Genomic DNA, 20,124 nt, shown 5'->3' with positions numbered 1-20,124 from the left:
GGCCGCCGTTTACCCGAGGCGCGTGGACTCGCTGGATTCGACGACGCGGAGGGGAATGCCGTAACCACGGGTGGGCTGGGTCAGGGCCTCAGGGGCTCAGGGCCCGACCCGCTCCTGGTCCAACCTTTTCTCTCTCTCTTTTCTTTTCTTTTCTTTTCTTTTTTTTAAAAAAAATCCAACCTTTTCATTTACGAAGTATGTGCTACTCGAGAAGGAATGAGTTGGTTCGCGCCAAAAATAAGATATATTGAGGTGGTTAGTTCTTCATTATGCTTGAACTGTACGCAAATAATTGTATGCATGGCATTTTTTTATTAAATTAGCTCTACTCTAACGCTCTCATCCCTTACTCCCTCCGGCTTCAGATACTAGCCTGTCTAGGCTCATGCACGGCGATAAAAGAGAAAACAGAGTATGGTGTACAGCTTCACGTTGAAGCTGAAAGTCTGAAACCTTTTGGATGCTCGCTTATTTTTCCTGGGTCAGGAAATTTTGGCGCGACCGAAGAAGCTTGAAAAGAACAAGTCAAATAGTAATAAAGAGGATGGATCCGCATGTTTTGTTTGAATTGAACATCATCGACGATTTTTCTCTGCGAATTTTTTCTAATAAAGAGGATGGCGGTGAACTTTTCTATGTCATTCCAATCTTTTCTCACGATTTCATTTATTATCAGGAATCTTGCTTACTCCCGCCTTAATTAATTATTTGAGGAAATGGAGCCCTCCCTCTCCAATGCCATGCCGTCATTGTTTGCTGCAACGTGAAATCCACTGCTGATACGATGGCAGACACTGCAACAGTTTTTTTTTTGAAAGGGTGACACTGCAACAGTTACAGCGTGGCAGGATTGATTTCATGGGCGTGTGACGAAACATGAAAGTAAATGATAGTCAATCATTGATGGATGGTTTTGCGATCTCCACGATCTTTTGCCAATCTCTGCTCCCTTCCCCCTCCACGTTTTTTCATGTCAACCCACAAATCCTTTGGAACACCCTCTAGAATAAATGTTTTATACGATGTTTGTTGAACATTTTGCTCCCGTGGCCAAGGAAACAAAAAAATGGAACCGTATGGAATGTGGTGGGTATCTAGGTTGGCCGTTGGCGTTGGCGGTTGGCCCTTCAAGAGCTAGCAGCTAACTAGCATTCCCTAAAGATGGAAGCGCAAGAGAATCCAATGCAGCCATGCCATCCTCTGCTCTGCATCCTCCTCGGACACGTCCGGCCGGCGGATCGGAGGGACGTGCGCCGCCGCCGCATGCAAAATTAGGTGACCGTTGACGGTGAAGTGAACGACAGCTGCAGCCTTGGGCTTCGCCGGTGTTTATAGCCAGCCTACAACCATCATCATGCAGTGGTGACGGAGGGAGAAGTCCAGATTTTGACAATGCAAGCTCGCATTATAAATTGCGTTGGATAAACGACATGCGGACGCACGCCGACGACGTGTGCCAGGCCAGCCGGCTCACGCGCCTGGATCGCTCGACGACGACGAGCTCGCACGACGCGACGGCAGATGGAGCCGCCGGCTGCCGTCTGCAATGGTCATCTCTCATCTCATCTTATCTCATCCTGAAGCTTGCGTGCTGTGCCTGATGCGGCTGGCATGGCGTGCCGGTCGTCGTCGGGGCACGGTACGCAAGCGAGCGGTGGGATCGGAGCAGCAGGCGCACATGGCTTCACGCGCGCCCCTGTACGTCCGATCCACGGCATCCATCCGGGCAACGGATTTTCTTGGCCCCGCGCGCGTCACATCTCGTTGGATCGCCGCCGCCGTCCGATGGATCGGCAGATGCATATACGTGCTCCTCGACCTCCCCCGTATACGCCAGGAATCCATGCCCAGGATGCGACGCGATCATGCGTGCGTGCGCCAACCTCATCTCATATGCTAGCCGCCACCTCCTTGGGAACCGGCCGGAGAGTTCTTATCCGCCACTGGGCAGGGAGCGTGTTCTTGTGCTGCCTGCTGATGTCTTGCTATGCTATGCTGTTGAACGAAACCAGTGGCATGCATTTTCCCCAAATACTCCAACTGAACTGCTTGCTATGGAGTTCCTGGGAAAATTCTGTATCCCAATTGGGAGCCTTACACTACACGAAAAAGACATGACGATGGCTCACCGTACTGTTTCCCCAGATACTAACTAATGGTTGAGGCGGCGATATCTAATAAGCTAGATAGGTCTCTCTCTCTCTCTCTCTCTCTCTCTCTCTCTCTCTCTCTCATACGTACGAGAGCGATCCTTCATCAAGCCACGGCATGCACGTCTCAGATGGGATGGCCAAGAGGCCGGAAGTACTTCTCCATCACTCACTGATCCATCACTGATAAGTCACCGTCGCTGAACGAAACAGCAGCAACCGACGCCGTGTCCTGCTCAAGCGATGACCAGCCAAACCGTCCGTCCGTTCTCGATCGGACGGCTGGCGTAGCTGCGGTTGGATCTGTCCGGGAGCCCAGCCCAGGTTTTAGATGGAGTGCATATGCTCATGCTCTGCTCTGTTCCAGTTCCAGCCTACTAGTATACACGGGAGAAGGGGGTCCCCGGCTCCGGCTAGCAGCAGGGTCTCTCCTCTTCTTCCGGAGGCTGCTAAGCCAGCCGGAACCAGACACCGGCGCCGCCGCCCATCGTCGTCCCCGACGCATCGGTCGATTTCTACACAGGTCTTGGCCGGGTCCAGAAAGTTGAGCTCGTGAATCAATGGTCAACGGATGAGGAGGCCCGAAGAATCTGCGAGTACGTCCACTGTACCGGCACAGTGCACGGTTCAGATTATTCCTGAAACCGAAACTAGTATATAATTCTATTTGTTTTTTGGTATGGTATTTCTGGATGTGCGACATCGATCACTGCTGACGATTTGACCTGAATTCTGACCTAATTTACCTCATCCAATCAGGAGAAATCCTCGATCCCGATGCAGTTAGTTCCATGCTGCTGGTGCTGTTACACGATTGGACAGCGAGCGGAATGGAAGGAAAATTGGCCGAGCCAGCATCCGCTTGAGATTTGCCTATTTAGGAGGTGTTCGTTTCGTATTAGAGGGGTCCAAAACACATATCTATAAATTAGGTCTAAATATTTTAGAGGTCTAATATTTAGAGGGGTGTTCATTACAGCCCTATAAAGTGAGTAAATTTACAGTTTTACCCCCTATCCACCCACACCTCGGCATCCGCGTACACCTCGCCCCTGCCCGTGAGCTCGCCGGACCTGGCCGCGCCTGGGCGGACCCGAGCAGGTGGCCGCGGTACGAGACGGCGGCGGAGACCGCGCGGTAGCGGAGCGGGAGGACGAAGCCCGTGTTGCGGACGCGGAGCCGCAGCGCGAGGCCAAGGTCGAGCGCGGGCGGGTCGGCGCGGAAGCGGTCGACGCGGAGGCCCTCGACGCGCGCGGCGGGGGCCGAGGGGTAGAGGAGGAAGGCGGCGCTGGCTAGGAGCGCGAGGGCGAGGAGGAGCAGGAGGGTCCGGGCGCAGGCGCGACAGAGGCCCCGCGCGCGGCGCGGGCGCAGGCGGCGGAGGCGGACGAGCACCGGCGGAGGCGGCTGCTGCGGGGGCTGGGGCGGCGCGAGGAGCGGGCTCGCGAGGTGCGGGTAGGGCTTCTCGCCGTCGCCGGCGCCGGCGCCGGTGGACGCCGTGGATGCCATCGCCGACGCGGTTGCGGGGGGAATCGGGGGATCCGGTTGGGGACGGACTAGTGGTAGCTTCACGCGGAGGGAGCAAGGGCGGCGGCGCGCGGGGAGGAGCAGGGGGCGGCGGCGCGGGGGGGAGGAGCACGCGGGGAGGAGCAGGGGCGGCGGCGCGGGGGGGGGGGTGGGGGGCAGCGCTGGGAAAGGCAAGCTGCAGCAAGCGGATTAGAGGCCGTTAGAGTGCTCGCGGGCTCTAAAGTTTCTCCACCTCTAAACTGGCCATCGGAGCGCGTCTAGTAGGCCGTTCGGATCCCGGCCTCTAAAGTTTAGAGGTTTCGGGCTTTAGAGGCCGGAAACGAACGGGCCCTTAGTAATGCAGAGTGAACAGACGCACTTCCATTTCGAGATGTCTTGGAGTGTCGTAAGAGCAAGGTTAATAATTTAGCTAGCTGTTGGCTATATATTGTTGCCATGCCATCTTAAGGGCCTCACATCAAAGAGAATGTTGCTATTTAAAAGTATTAAATAAAATCTGTTTATAAAACTTTTTGCACAGCTGGGTGCTAATTCGCGAGACAAATTTAATGAGCCTAATTAATCCATAATTTGCCACAGTGATGCTACAGTAATCATCCGCTAATCATGGACTAATATACCTCATTAGATTCGTCTCGCGAATTAGCACTGGGGTTCTGCAATTAGTTTTGTAATTAGACTTTATTTAATACTTCTAAATGACAAGATTCTCTTTGATGTGACCCCTCTAAATTTTAGACCTCAGGAAACGAACACACCTTAAGCCAATCTAATAGTCAACTCATATAATAAATTGGCTATATAGTTGGACTGCACCATTAATACTTAATTCATCTTTCTTCTCTCATTCTCTCATAGGATTTACTGGAGTATGTGTTACAGCCAGCTGAGAGCAGACTGTAAACTTGCAACCTGCTTCTCTTCTCTGTCCCATTCTCTCACCTCAAACTCAGCATAAATATAATATGTCACTTTATTTAGCCCGTCTATATCATCTCATAGTATTTGCTCTTATGTTTGCCAAAAGAGGTTAGAGTATGAACCACGCACCAAATTAGAATTCTTGGATTTCTTCTCGATCAATCCATAACCTACTTGAGTTTCCAAGAGAGCTATTGTCCTACGCTTTGAGCACGGTTACTATAACAAAATACTGTCCGGTTGGACAATTTGCATCTAATCGTCAGCAGTTGTACCTGTCTCACCATTTTCTAAGATCCAAGCATATTTTCTCACTTTAATATATATACAGTAGGTCGATTTTTTATCTAAATTTAATCCTGGCCGAACTATCCATAAATGAACATTTATAATATGGTGAGATAGGATGGTACTGTGCACCTAGGGATGCAAGTTATATTTATTTTGAATCATTCGATCGATCCAAAACTTGATAATATAAACTAGAATGGCACTATACACAATTAATTTAGGATGAGAAATTAATTAGGATAGCATGCTATCGTAATTATCTAGTTGACCCATAAAACATCTTTGGGTATCCACTTGCATCCCAAAGTACACCTAAAAATGGACAATTTGGAGTTGAAAGAGGGTTTTCAGACTGAACGAGTAAGAAAAAAATGGACTATGTGTTAGTTTCCCATAAGGTGCACCTACAGCAAACTTACCGGTTGGAATTTAATTACCCTGGTTTAATCAGAAAGCCAAGGAGAGGAGCCGTCAGGAGTTCTGAACAGAATGGGCAAATCGGGCTGGAATATTTGCCCCCCTCACAGAAGGCAGGTCGCTCGATTTTCGGATCGTTTGGTGACCTGAAGAGAAAAAAAAAGGAGGAAAAGGGAAGAGCAAATCTTGTGTGGGAGCCAGGGATGATCGAACGAACCCGTACATCATCAGGTAGCTTCTTCTAACGAATTCGCCAGACGTTTCTGAATCAATCACTGTGCATGATATCATCGGAACAATCAGTTCTGTCAGCATCACTATTTTCAAGATTTTGACTAGCCGCCGAAGGCAACTCCAGAAACAAATGTTTGCACGCTGAGTACACTAGTGTTTGTGACCTTTAAAATGGCTACCAAAAAGAGAGATTCGATTGATTACGATATTTGTGTTCAGTCTAAATGTAATGGTACATGATTCGATCGAGATAAATCCACGAGAAAGTGAAAAAAAATATTTTTTCTAGGGTGAAATGAAGTTCCTGTATTGTTGGTGGTGTTGGTTGCGAGTGGCAGTGCTGCGATGGTGGCATTCCGGTGGAGCCGTGACAGAGCGTGAGCGTTGTACGGTACATGTTGATATTTTAATCCAACCGTCCGACAATATACCTAGAGTGGAATTGAGTGGTATATGTTGTGCGGCATACGTTGATATTCCAATTCAACCGGCCGATGTTGTAGAATTGAGTGTAGCGACGCTTGTTGATGTCTCAATCCAACTGTACGATAGTATCTGTGGAGTGGAATTGAGTGGCATGTGTTGTGTGGCACATATTAATATCCCAATCTAACTGGCAGGTGTTGTAGAGTTGAGTGTAGCGGCGCTTGGTGATGTCCCAATCCAACCGCCTGGTGTTGTTGGTTGTTCTACCCGGTCTGGATTTATTTATTTTTAATATAATCGGCAGCTCTCCTGCCTGGTTCATTTTAAAAAACAAGTTCCTGTATTTTTACTGGAGGTTGATTTGCAATTTTTTCAAGTTTCTTGAGTCTTTAAGTTAATATTTTTAGATTGGATGTTGATCCAATGGATCAGAAATTTGACTTCCACTTAAAGAAAAAGAATAACCTCGTACAGTGCAGGAATCAAGAATTTTATGCTCGCTTGGCTCCTAAAAGAAAAAAAAAGAAATGTTTCATTCTTCATACTATAAACCACTGCACCTTGAATATATAGTGAAGTAGTTTCGTCCCATATATTTAGGAGAAATTACAAAGCGTAACATGCGACAATATTTCTTAATTACAAACATTTCTTTAGTAACAATCTCATACATCAAAATCATCAAATAAATATTCAGACAACATGTTTTGTGAGCATTAAATTCAAGTGGGGTTCCGAGCATGTACACATATAGAATGTGCCCCAAAGCAATCCTCCTTGTACACACGGCTAAGCAATCACGAGCACTGTTTAGGACCACAGCTAGCTGCTGGATTTGAAGTGCAATCAGCTGAAAGGAACGTCGAACGCCCCTGTTGCCCGCACAGGAAAAGCAGCCCCTGATCGCCGGTCCTTCTACGCTGCTCACTGCAAGGCTCCGGGTTTACAGGGGCTACAGGCACTAAGGCCATTATTTTTATAAAAAAGTAGCTCGAAATTTGGTGCAGTGTCTAGAACTCTAGATGTAGAGCCACAGTGATGTGGATGGACAACTACTTTCCATATATGCCGAAATGGCGAAATGTTGAGCAGCAACATGCATGCTTGTGAAAGGCAATGCAAGAATATCTGAAGCTATGTGTCTCTATGATGTTGAACCGGCACCATAAACAACCAAGAACTTGATGAATACCCTTGTCACAATGAGTATTGAATCGGACTTGGAGATACATACTGATCCGTTAAGTGACAACGAAGCCCTGCACTTCAGCGGTTGGCATTCAAGTATCTTTGCTTAGTACAAAACCGTCGGTATTGTTGTCATCCTCCTCAAGAGTGAAGAGACCTTAGCCGGGAAGCAAGTTTCGCCAACCATGCATCGGCATCATTCAGCAACTCAGAGCTGAGTAGCTCACACCAGCATATGTGTGGATGTATAATCAAGATGGGCACAACCGCGTGCATACCCAGCACTGAAGATTGAGCTCGACGTGATAGTGATGTCCTGCAGCTGGGCATTGAAGCCTTTGCTTATTAGCTCAATACCATCATGGCCGGGCCGGCCGATCTCCTGGAGAAACCTTAGTCAATAAGCGTTCTGTCGATATGTGAAAAAAAGGCCAGGGGAGATGGACACATCATCCAACCAACGCGTGAGTTAGAGTTAATAACGGGCAAGCTAATAGGCTTTCATGGGCCTTGATCGCGAAATCATCATTATGGTAGTAGCTGAAGGTTTTCCAAAGTGGTGATGGCAACTAGATCCATTGAAGTCCAACCATCAGCATTAAGAATCTCCCAGTTCGGCGGCTCCGGGAAGAACATGTACACATCAACGAGCAGAGAGCCCATCAGGGTTCAGAGAGGGAAGCGCGGAGTTCTTAGCTACACGGACGCGTGACGTGCAACTGTTTATGGCGACAAATAATTTCTGGTCAGTGCACTACATGCTTGAACAGGAAAAGATATTAATTCTTCCTCAGTTTTACTCTGTATTCGTTTCGTATATATTTTTATGCAAGGAAATAAATCCTTGTTCAGAACACCAGAAATTCCTGCATTTTTAATACGAGATTGAAAGTTGAATGAACTATCATCTTCTTGTGTTTCTAAAGATCAGATTGATTAAAAGACCCTCTATTTGGGCTTCTCTCCGCGTTCGACGGCAAAAACTGGACGCGTGTCGATCCCCGTGAGCCCTTGCTATTTTTGAAAAAAATCCTCATATTTTCTAATAATTACAACTAAATCCAACTAAATCCAGCCCATCCGGACCGCACAACCCGTTCATATGTTTTCCAAGTAGATCCTCAGACTAATGTTTATTTCGACACAAAGAATGAAAAAATCGATAATGTCGTCGTGTTTAAAAAAACCATACTATACAATTTTTTAATAACCCCCTCCAGCAGTCCAGAACCCTAACCCCTCTCCCTCCTCTCCATCTCCTCACCGCCCCCTCCCTCCCTCTCCTGCTCCCCGCAGCTGCCATCTCTCTCCCTCTCTGCTCTCTGCCTCCCCATCACCGCCTTCCCTCCCTTTCTCCCTCTCCACCTGCCTCCGTCGCCCCTCCCTGCCGCCGCTCCTCCTACTCGCCGCCGCTACCGCTCGCTCCCGCGGGATCCGAATCCAGCGCAAGGTGCGGCTCGGAGGGAGGGGGTGCGAGTCGGCCGGCCACGGCGCGGCTGCTCCAGCGCATGGAGCAAAGCGACGGCCGCCATGTGCCTAGGCTGGCCCCGCTAAGCCGCAGGCCGTGTCCCGATCACCTTGGATGTGGAGGAGGAGGCGCAACTCGCTGTGACATCTGGCGGCGTGATGATCAAGCGGAGCTCGCTGGCCTTCGTAGCACCCATGGGACATGCGTTGAGGGTAAAGCCCCGAGCTGCCCTCCGCTCCCTCAGCCCCGGCGCGCTAGCGGGGTGCAACACTTGTGTGCCCACCTTGAGGGAGGCACGAACAGGGAGAATGGTGATGAGGACAGGCGCTTCCTCCTTCACCGCAGACCATGGCCGCTGCGGAGCGCTGGTGAGGGTGCTCCCATGAGGATGGGACCGTGCTCCCCCTTCGCAATGGGCAGCCGTGGCCGGCCTCCCTTCAATCCTCCTGGAGCCGTCTCCTCCAGGTCTGTATGGCAAGGGAGGAGAAGCCTCATCTTTGAACTCAATGTCCCACTAAATGTCATCCAGCTTCCTACTGTACTCCGTATGCATCAATCTCTATGTTCCTGTTGATTGTTTCGAACATATTACATGCTGCAGTCTGCCCACCCACAAATACTTTCATGATTGATGATGCCTGATCCAGAGCTATGGTGATTGCAGTAACAAAGCGTAAGCTTTTTGAATAGTCTGATCATTAAGGTCTCAACTACTGAAATTTGTTTGGTATACTTAATAAATCATGTCTGTGTATGAGTTGAAGTTTTCATAACAGAAAAGTTCATGATATTTTTATTGGAGTGAACCATTTATGGTTACTCAACGACACCATTTGATTTCTACTGAAACTCACTAGATATAGTTGGTATGACTTGTTAGAACAAAACGTCAATGTTGGCATACTCTGCACCTTAGTTAATTGCTGCTAACTGAATTAACCAAACTTGCACAGCTGGTTGCTCACAAAATCAAGTGCTTATCAATATCAACACAACATCTAATTTTGCACCTTTGAGTTCTTATCAGATTGAGGTGAAGAATGAAATTCATGTATATGTCCAGTTGTTTGGAGTTAGAGAGATCAAGAGTAGTAGTTCATTCATATTTATAGTGTGATCCTGGAAGCAATTTGTTCTACCTTTGACTGATTTTTACTGAATAATTTTTATAGAGGCAATTTGTTCTACTCATGTAGTGATAAACTTACACTGACAATTGTATTGCTTAGAACTTTCCTTTCTCTAGTCCAGCTTGGTTTTGGTCTGAGTGTTCCTTTTTACTATGTACATTGAAAAGATAAAATCTCTCTCTTGCTATTTTGCTTTAGATTTTATATTTCCTTTTTTCTGTACTGATGGATTATATTACTTTTTACGAAGCTGTGAAGCTTAGTATTCCACTGTAGAGATGAGAGCCCTCCTATATATTGTGTTGTAAATATTTCTTCAAACATGCATGTATTATGGTAATTCCTTAGACATTACCTGCATGCTTATCTTAAAGTTTTTCTTCACAGTTGTTTCTTTCCTGTATAATAGTTTTATTTTTACATGCTTATTGGAACTTCAAAACTAGAAATTGCCAACATGTTCTTATAGTGAATAGATTTCTTTTCACTTGCCCCCCTGCAATGAGTAAAGTTTATTGATTTAATCATTTTTCTAAACTTGTATGGCAGGACCTAAATAATGTGTAGGAACAATATCTTATCAGTCTGATGAATTCCATAGAACTAAGTTAATTTCTATGGTTGTGGTAGATATGTCTTGGCATGCATCACTTTATGTTGCACGTTGATATGTATGTAGACAAATTTGTATGGAGTATACATATGCTGTACAGTGAAGTTTATATTGACCCCTAAGATATGAAAGTGCTCTAGATTCATGCAGTAAGCTGTTTAGCAAATAATGATTCTGTTTCTGAAGTTCAACTTACTGATAAAATATAAATTTAGAAGCAAGGTTGGGCAATTAAAATCAGAGCTATGTAAATTTCTGCTTCTGAAATGTTTCTGCTTCCATTGCCGATGAACTAGTACAACGCCAATCCTGATTTACGTATCCTCTCCCCCATGTCTCTTTGGTTGCTTCTTATGATGTGTAATATGAACTAATAAGCAGAAGATCATTTCCCAGAAAGGTTGATTTGTGCTTTGATGTTTATTTTTTGCAGGTGAAATGCATGTATATCGAGAAAGCCAAATAGAGTGTTCTGACTTCTGAGTGGCCATAGCGTGTAGCCAACACATTTGCATCCACCTATGATGCTATTGTGAAGGTTTTGTGTCTATAAGGAAGATAAATGTGATCGGCCTTTCTCTCATTGTGTCTTCAGTTTTCACCGTCCACCAGACCTGATAGATGAGTGTGCTTTAGGTTGTGCAGCTTCTTTTTATTTATCTATGTTATATACCCAACCTAAACAATGTTGTTTATATACAATCTTGAATTAACCGGTGGAATAATATATGAAGTTAAGTGGATCCTTTCATAGGTGATCATGCATCAACTTAACATCATTTTAGAATATAGAATATCTATTTATTTCCTTGCTCTTTGACATATTCTACATAGCCCAAAATTTTAAGGTTGTGATAGGACGCGCAAAGCGTGCCGAATGTTCCAGTTCAACCTGAAATTCACAAGTTTCAAATAGGCATACCACACTCCCATGGTCGGAGACTCGGGGTCATAATATCTGTTCAGGATTATATGATTATGAGCACACGGGGGAGGGAAGGGAATGCAACTATGCAAGCATATACACCCAGGGGATGTACTAAATGCAAGATGAGTTGATGACCTGATTAGACTGATGGGGCAGGACCACTAGGTATCCGCATGTAAGTGTTGCAAACTTGCAATGTGCGTCATGTATCAATTTCTGGAAAATGATTGTGGAAAGGCACGTCTATCTATCAGACATTATTCAGCCCATGAGCTGCTGAGCATGATCCAAGTGCTGCTAAAAATTGTGGTTGAAGAAAGACGTATGCAAAAGGAAAATGGCATACATGGAAGGCCAAAGATAAATTATCAAAAAGCATACTACTTCAGTAGTTCGACACTCTAGAAGAAAAAAAAAAGTAAATTAACCCACCATGCAATAACTTGTATGGCTGTATCATTTTAGTCAAACAAGTGGCAAAACAAGCAAATAGATACATAAACTTATTAGATATGTGCATGTATGGTCACATATACGTCATCGAGCGTATTTTATCATGTTTACAAGGCTACGTGGCTTTAACTTAAGATGCAAATATTAATTTGAAGAAGGGCAAAAAATTGTTGTTGTCCACAATAATTAACAGATTCTGACTAATTTTTAAAATTTTATAACGCTCTAATGCTGCACATGTATATGTTAACCAGTTGGGTTCACGGCTCGAAGAGCAGCTAGCTCACGTGATATTTCCAAGATGCTCCATGTGAACCATACACTAAATTTGAAAAATATTTTTCAGAAAGGTGTAGAGCTTATCATACACTACATACCGATACGATACCTGCCACACCGAATTATTTCTATAGTGTGCTGATATCGCTCCATGTTGATTGATTTGAAATATGTGTTTATTAACATTTTATATTTTTGCCTTCCTTCTTCTCAAAATTAATACTTATGATTTAGTGCAATTATCTAACCTACTGTGGCAGAATACTCTCATAAGCGTATATGTGACTGTACACGCACAAATATGACAAGATTATGTACCAATTTGCATGTTTTGCAATTTGTTGGACTAAAATAATACAACTATACAAGTTGTTATACCGGTGGGTGCAATTTACTCAAAAAGAAATTAAACTATGCAACAACAGTAAGAAAACAGCCAAAGTCGGCCCACCTGGCAAAAGACTCATCAATGCTGTGCGTCGTTGTTTCTGGACGGGGCGGGCCGCAAGCAGCCAGTGCGCAATCCTCCTTTTCCATCTGATCTGGACTTCGGATGCTACATCGGCCCAATCAGCAAAGCACAGCCGCCTGGGGGGAGGCCTGTGTAATTTTGTGGGCCGTTTCGCTTCATTCCTAATTCTGGGCTGGCAGTAGCTAGAGACATGGATTATTCCGAAATAAATGTGGAAACTGTCATCGTGAAAGCCTGAAATCATTTTCGACGCTGATTCTGAGAGGAAATTATTTCCAGTGCCGATTCTAGGATTGCGATCTGGGTTTAGATTTTGAGTGATTTTCGATTTTGATTGAAATGGCAAGCATAAAGAGGTAACAAAATGGATTGGATGTGATTTCCCCATTCCATTTTTATATTTTTTCTCCCCTAATATTCAGCATGCTGTAGTGCCTCCGGATTTCTAGCATACTCTTTGATGAGAAAGCACCCGGGAATCAGTGACTAGCAGTAAGGTACATGGCGTGCCCAGATGAATTCATTCAAACCGCGAGTCTGTAACTTCCGCCAATGGAGCTCATCAACAAAATTCAGCATGTACGATTACCAACTTAAAGATTTCTTTCAAGAAGAAGGTAAGGCCCATTGTTAGCATAGATTTTTTGGGCGCACCTGGTTATAGCAAGCTATTTCAAACATGATGACAATATAATGGATCCATGGAAAACGGGAATGAAAATTTGGTATCTTCAATTTTTTTTTAAAAAATTATTATCTGAACTAGGCATAGTCCCGTCGGGGTTGTTTGGATCTCTTGTTTTGTGAAACAGGAGCGGGGAAAAAAAAGGAAAACAGGTGGTCTCCAGGAGGGAGCACGGGACACCTGGCCGGGCCAGCTCACTCGGTCACGCCGTGCAGGCCAGCAGAGACCCAGACAGGGAAAACGGTTGCCAAACGCAGGTCATCCTGCGGGCCCCGCCGGTCACGCTTATAGCAAGACTGACCTTGACTTCAGTTCACTCCTGACGTCGCCGCGGCCGCAAGCCTCTCGCCGTCCGTGCCGCCTCCATTTCGCACTCCCGCTGCCCTCCCTGCCCAAATCCCCAGCCGCCGCCCACCACCCCCAAGCTACCCCGCAGCCAGGTTCTCAGAGCTGAGCTTCCCCCTCCGGCGCGGCCCATCCATCGATCCATCCGCCGAGCGCGCTGGCCCGGCTACACGTGCTCGATCGACGATCGCCGTCTGACCGTCTCTCTGTCCGGCTCCGGCCGCCCGGGTACGTAGCTAGGGTCCCGTTCTCCCCTCGCCGCGCGCGTCGGCACGAGAGCATGGCCTACTACGGATCCCGTGGCCGCGGCTCGCGCGCCCGCGGCGGCGGTGGAGCCGCAGCCAGCGCCGCGGCTCCGGCTCCGGCTCCGGAGGACGGCGTCCCCGGCGCCCGCCGGCTCGCGGGGCTGCCGGCCGCGGACCTCGTGGGCCACCTTATCCGCCGCAACCGCCGCGCGTCCGACTTCGTGGACGTGGCGCTCGTGCTCGCCGCGCGCGAGCGCCGGCTCGCCGAGGCCGAGCAGGCCGCAGCCCGCCTGCGGGACGAGGCCGCGGCGCGGTCGCGGGCCGCTGCCGAGGCGGAGGCCGAGATCCGCCGCCTCGTCGCCACTACGGAGGCGCGGCTGCAGGCCGAGATCCGCGCGTTGCAACGCAGGGCCACCGAGGCCGAGGCGCGCCTCAAGGCCTTTGCCGGCGGGCGCGACGACCACCGCGAGGTGGTCAGGGAGGACGAGCAGCATGGGCTCGAGGGCGCCGGGATCGGAGCGCCTAGCTCATCGAAGAGTATCGCTGGCCCGGCACTCCCGCCTCCTGTGCTCCAGGCCGAGCTGCACGGCGAGGGAACAGAGGGGGGGATCGTAGGCATTGCCGATCTCACCGGCCACGAGGAGGAAGCACAGGCGAAGAAAAAGGGTCGCCGCCGAGAGGAGGCCCCTTTACACGTCGCCTCCGGCAAGAGGAAGGAGTCCGCAGCGGCTTCGTCTGAGGGCAAGCGCTCGAAGAAGCTCAAGCTGCGGGCCGGGAGAGGTAGGTGCTCAAATGCGGTATCGGAATCGGAAGCCAACACCAGAGATGAATCTGAATCTGAATCTGAAGCTGAAGATGCGTGGGACGATCAATATGCGCTTACCATTGTACCTGACGGGTGTGACCTGCCGGAAGTTTCACCGGAGATTGGGGATGCCCCAGGAACCCGCACTGAACCCAAGCATTGTGGCACCGACATGTCTGTGGAAGGGAACCATGAACCTGAAAACCTAGTCGCGCTTGCTGTTGTGGCTCCAGGACATGAGCTGCCACCGGACGGTGGCGTTGAAGCAAGAGGAGTGCAGGAAGCAGGCGGGCAGAAGCCTGAGGTGGCCAGGACGGCAGCATCAGCCTATGCACAGGCCAGGGGAGACAGTGGTGACGAGCCGGAGAACGGAGTCCTCGACATGGGAGGCTCTCCTGATCCTGCCGCTACCCACACTGGAGCCATTGGAGGTCTTATCCCTGAACTTGAAGCAAGCGAGAAAAGCACAGTGACTGCGATAGCCGCGAACGGGCCAACGCGCAAGAAGGGAATGTTTTACAAGATGGTTTTCAAAGCTCTCAAGGAGAAAGAGAGGCAGGCAGCTCTTGCCAAGCCAGCCGCGGCCTCGGAGCCGAGCCTCAGGTGCTGGCTGCACGCGCCTCTGCCCAAAGAGTCGGTGGCCGTGGAGGAGGGTCCTGACGATGATGATCACAAGGACGCACCGCAACAGTGATTCGTATCGGTATATGGCGTGTTGTTTTTGTTTACAGCTGTGGCTGGCTGCAAACCGTTTGCAATTGTTTTTTTTCTCCCATGTATTTTAGGATTTAAACCAAATGGTTTTGACTTTTATGAAGAAATAATGAAAGTCGTTGAATTGGTGCAATCTGTCATATCCATGTGCTGTAAAAGGGATTTATGCTCAAATAATATTTTCTCAGCCATTGATTATTTCGTATATTCTTTTTTTTTGCTAAATTGTTTAGTAAATTCCTCATGCACAATATCAATTGTCTAAGTAAGGCAGCGTATTTTTACCTTCTTAAGAGCAGAGGCATCTTTTTATTGGGCGAGTTTCGTGATCTGTCTCTAAGGATCAAGACAAGATTTTTGACACATTAGTAGTAGGCTAGTAGTGATACTGCATACGTATGGTAAGAGCCGCTTTACAGTGGTTGACAGGTAAGAGCCGCTTTACAGTGGTTGGAGGTCGCGGGCCTGCACTTGGGGCAACGCCGGGCCTTGGTTAGGCTGGTAGCTCGCCGCCTGCCGAAGCTCGAGCCGTGCTTTCCATGGATCCCGTCTCACGGACGGGACGCCGGTGTGCCGCTCCGCCTCCCAGGCAGCTCTGTCTCTCCATCCCGCGGCCACGGAGCCACGCGGGCTGCAGATCGACGCGATGACGGCGCTAAGTAAGATCTCCTCACCTTCCTCTGCCAGCCTCGCTGCCAAATTGTCGAATTTCCTGTAGTGCAGCTGCAGCCTGCAGCGACGGAAGGTGACCTCACGAGCAGCTCGCACCGCTGCAAGTCGACGTGACGGTGGTATGAGCAGCAGCTCCAGCCATGGCTCCTGTGCAACGTGCTCGATAAAATGCCCAACCTATTCTAACGTATTTTACAGTGCCATCTGATAATCACAAATATGCTGGCACTGCACTTCATAAATTACAAGCTCCCATACGTATAGCAACTCTAATTTAAGCGTAGCGTAACATTCACCACCATTGGTACTACTAGCATGAGATTCTGGTCCTTCATGAAGATACCTGTCTTCTTCTATTCCTGTTTCGCAAATGATGTCAACAAAAGTTCATTTTTGCGAGCCTGGTGTAAGAGATGGAGTTCTCTATACTAGCTCGTTGATGGGTATATATTAAAAGTAACAATAGTTATTTTGGGATTTCCTAGGGTAACCACCGGACAAGATGAGCGTGACCTGCTTCCTCTATATGGTCATTCATGTTATGGTAGCATATTTTCTCTAATCACACTAGCCACTCATCTGTTCGAATGCATAAGCAGTGTGACCAGTCACGCTGATAATTTTTCCTTGCTTCTATCCTAGAGGTAATAATGTTCCTATTAATTGCATAGCTCAGTTTTTTCATGTGTAATCATGTTGCAATGAAGCTTTGCTCATCTTGACATAACATTGACTTGAAATCATATTTGATTTTACTTTTCACTATAGAAGGACAGAGAGTAGAGTCTATACAATTGAAATGTGCTTCTTGGAATGAACCAAGAGAAATTATTGCTGATCATATTGCAATGAAGCTTTGTTCATCTTGACAGAACATCGAATTGAAATCATGCGTGGTTTTACTTTTCACTATAGAAGGACAGATACTAGAGTCTATATAATCAAGAGAAATTATTGCTATATATAATCACTTCTTTTCTACCATGTTATTACCTTGATCAATTTGCTAAGCATGAGTTGAGAAGATGCATAACTAAACCCATTCATCATATGGATATGTTTGCAATGAGAATTTCTTAATGACAGTTTGTGCCATTGCTGTTTAGTTACAGACCAAAGAAGCTGTATCTGAAATAATTATTAATGAGACATATAGCTATAAGATAGTTCTGGATTTAAATTAACATCTATGCATTTGCATATCACATTAACACATTGTCATCGTACCCAACCATCATCACAGGTAAAATAGCAAAGAATAATCAAACCATTTTTATTTGCCCTCAAATTTAATAGACGGTGATTATCCAACAATACATTTAGTATTAGATTAACATGCTAATAGCTCATAACTTCATATTTGTATTGTTAAAAAAATACATTATCAATATATCATTACCTAATGTGATTGATATTTTAGCTTTAAATCAACTTCAGCTTTATCATCAACTATATCAGACCCATGGCCCCGGGACTGCGCACAGGGCGTATATATTCTAGGATAAGGGACTGGACATAGCCCATGCCCTCAGTGGTAACTACTCGTACTATATAGAACTACTCGCACTGCAGTAGAACTAGTCGGAACAGAAAATTGGAACGGAAAGAAACTACCCGAAAAGGACTCCTGAGCTCGTATTTGGCTAGGATTTTCATGTAACCCTGACCCCCCAAACTATATAAGGGTGGCAGGGACCCCCTCCAAATAAGATAAACCCAATCAACACTTAAGGCGATACAAACCACACACAGGACGTAGGGTATTACGCTCTCGGCGGCCCGAATCTGTCTAAACTTTGTGTTTTTTCACCTTCAAGTTCCTGATCTTGGTGACACTCTACCTACAAACTTACCACTTTGGAGGTATCCCTCGGTGGGCGTAGCGGTAAAACATCGACAAAGTACCCGTACATCTTTGCTTACCGGACCTATTTTTTGTCTGGTGTGGTAATATTTAATAAGAGCTAACGTATGCAAGACAACATTTATCAATGATCTACGTTGCTCTTTGATAATTTATACAATATCTCTACTATTTTTAAAATAAGCAATGATTCCTTGGTCCGTCAATTGAAATCCTAATCAGAATCCGGACAAATCAATCGGAATCCTAATCGGAATCCGGACAAATTAATTGGAATCCCAATCGTAAACGGGATCGGAACCCGGACGATCAATGCCTCACGTGGTCACGGTACAGCCTGTACACTGAGTGAAAGAGCGTAAAATTGGTGGTCTGACGTAGGTCGGAGTAAAATTTCTATTACCCGTAGCAACGCACGGGCATTGTGCTAACTTATGAAGCAACTTCTTCAATTGTGCAATTTTATTTGTGTGAGCAGGGATTGTACATATAAAAAGGTGATTTGTTAAGTTATATATCTTTAATTCAAACTCTTATATCTCCTGCAGTTGCATTAGCTACTCTCAAATGCATTGGCAACTCCGTATCCTCTGGAAGATTGCAACTAAATAACCAGGGAACAATACGCAGAAGGTAGCCATTACACTGGCCACAACTCAGGAAGGGCGCGGCGTGGCAAAGCCGCGCTAGAGTTTCTAGTTGTTATTTTTTGCAGTGCCAATCTAATACAGTATTATATGTGCACTAGATGTCCGTAATTATTTGATATTGTTCATTATATTTTAATTTTGGGCAGCTCAGTTGGTGGAAAAAAATTTTTGGATGCAATTCTCCTGGACTTCTAAAAAAGGGCTGCTTAATAGCTCGGGAAACATGATGCCATCAGCAGTTGCTGGAGTTAAGATGTTTCATGCTTCCATCGCAATAAAGAAATTTGCAACTTAATAGTCTTTGTGACAAGCTTGCTGCTCTTGAAACTAACCTCAAGTGCCACCGCGGCATGTCTAACTTTGAGCCGCCATGAGTTTAGAGAAAACCTTGTGTGCCTGTATTTCATGATTTAGAGAAAACTTTGTGTGTGTGCATGTATGTTCCATGATTTAGAGAAAATCCTTACGTGTGCGCGCGCGCACGTGTGTTCCATTAGAGAAATGTATTTTTTGTGTGTGTCCCATGATTTATAGAAAACTTTGTGTGTATATGTGTGTGTTCCATAATTTAGAGAAAATTTTATTTGTGTTTTCATGAGAGAGAGAGAGACCTCGGGGATGAGACTAGCCATCATGATCGCATGGCCAGAGACTTTCGAGGATCGCCTAGAGGCCATTGTTAAATGAAGGAGCGCGTGTGGCTACCAGGGTCGAGGTCGGCCATCAGGTTCAGATGGCCCTCCAGCGCATAGTTACTTAAACCAAGGAGCTCCTGAATGATGAGATCAGCAAGTGCAGAGCTATGGCCTTGGAGTTTCAGCAATAGAGGCCAACAAGTAAGTGTGTGTGTGTGGTGTGCGCGGTGGGCTCCAGGCGGTAGATAAGAGCGAAACGGTCGAAAAGCACCGTAGTGGAGAAACCCTAGCTCTGCCCCTCTTGCGCGCTGTCTCCATTTCAGCCGTCGCGTTGCTCCGGCTTTCCTCAAATGGCCAAATCCCCAACCCAGTAGGCAAACCCTAGACCTTCTCTGGTTTCCAACTCCTCATTCCCCTTCGGCCACCGTCGATCGACTCCGTCCAGCTATATACTCTACATTTCCACCCCGCCTAAGCGCCGCACCCGTTCTCCACCCACCTACCCAGTCACCGCCTGCGCTTCCGCGACAGCTATGGTCGGGTAGCTTCTTGCCACGTCAATCCCTGCTGTGAGAGCATGGCCTCCAAATCATGTGGCTGTGACTATAGCCGTGAAAGCATGGTCTCCGGATTGTGTGCTCATTGCAGCATGTGAGCCGATGCACCGGTGCTTAGATGATGAAGGCAATCTCCAAGAGCCCAACCCCTAACTCATGGATCTGCTGGCCGCAGGGCGCTCCTTAGGTGCCTTCTAAGCTGGTGCGACTCGGATGATGGGAAGCAACAAGCGCCAAGCCCCTTGCAAGGCAGGTAATTAAGAGGCAGTCTTGCACAGACTTCTTAGCACCGTATGCGACTTTGTTGATCTTGACACTGGTGAGGATGTGTAAGAATACTAAGGTATATGTATTGTTTATCTCTTAAATACGGCTCATATAATTTACTGATTAATTTTCATAATTAATGATGCAGCATAATATGGCTGCTAAAATAAAAGATTTAGAATATTGGATTC

General features: G+C 46.9%; 1 pseudogene; it reads right to left on the bottom strand.

The window, feature by feature from the left end:
• Positions 1-3,156: 3,156 nt before the first annotated feature.
• Positions 3,157-3,714, bottom strand: LOC112881207 (annotated as a pseudogene).
• Positions 3,715-20,124: the final 16,410 nt, after the last annotated feature.

The sequence above is a fragment of the Panicum hallii genome, chromosome 2, assembly GCF_002211085.1.
Source record: "Panicum hallii strain FIL2 chromosome 2, PHallii_v3.1, whole genome shotgun sequence".
NCBI lineage: Eukaryota > Viridiplantae > Streptophyta > Magnoliopsida > Poales > Poaceae > Panicum > Panicum hallii.
This window is presented reverse-complemented; position numbering and strand designations above follow the sequence as displayed.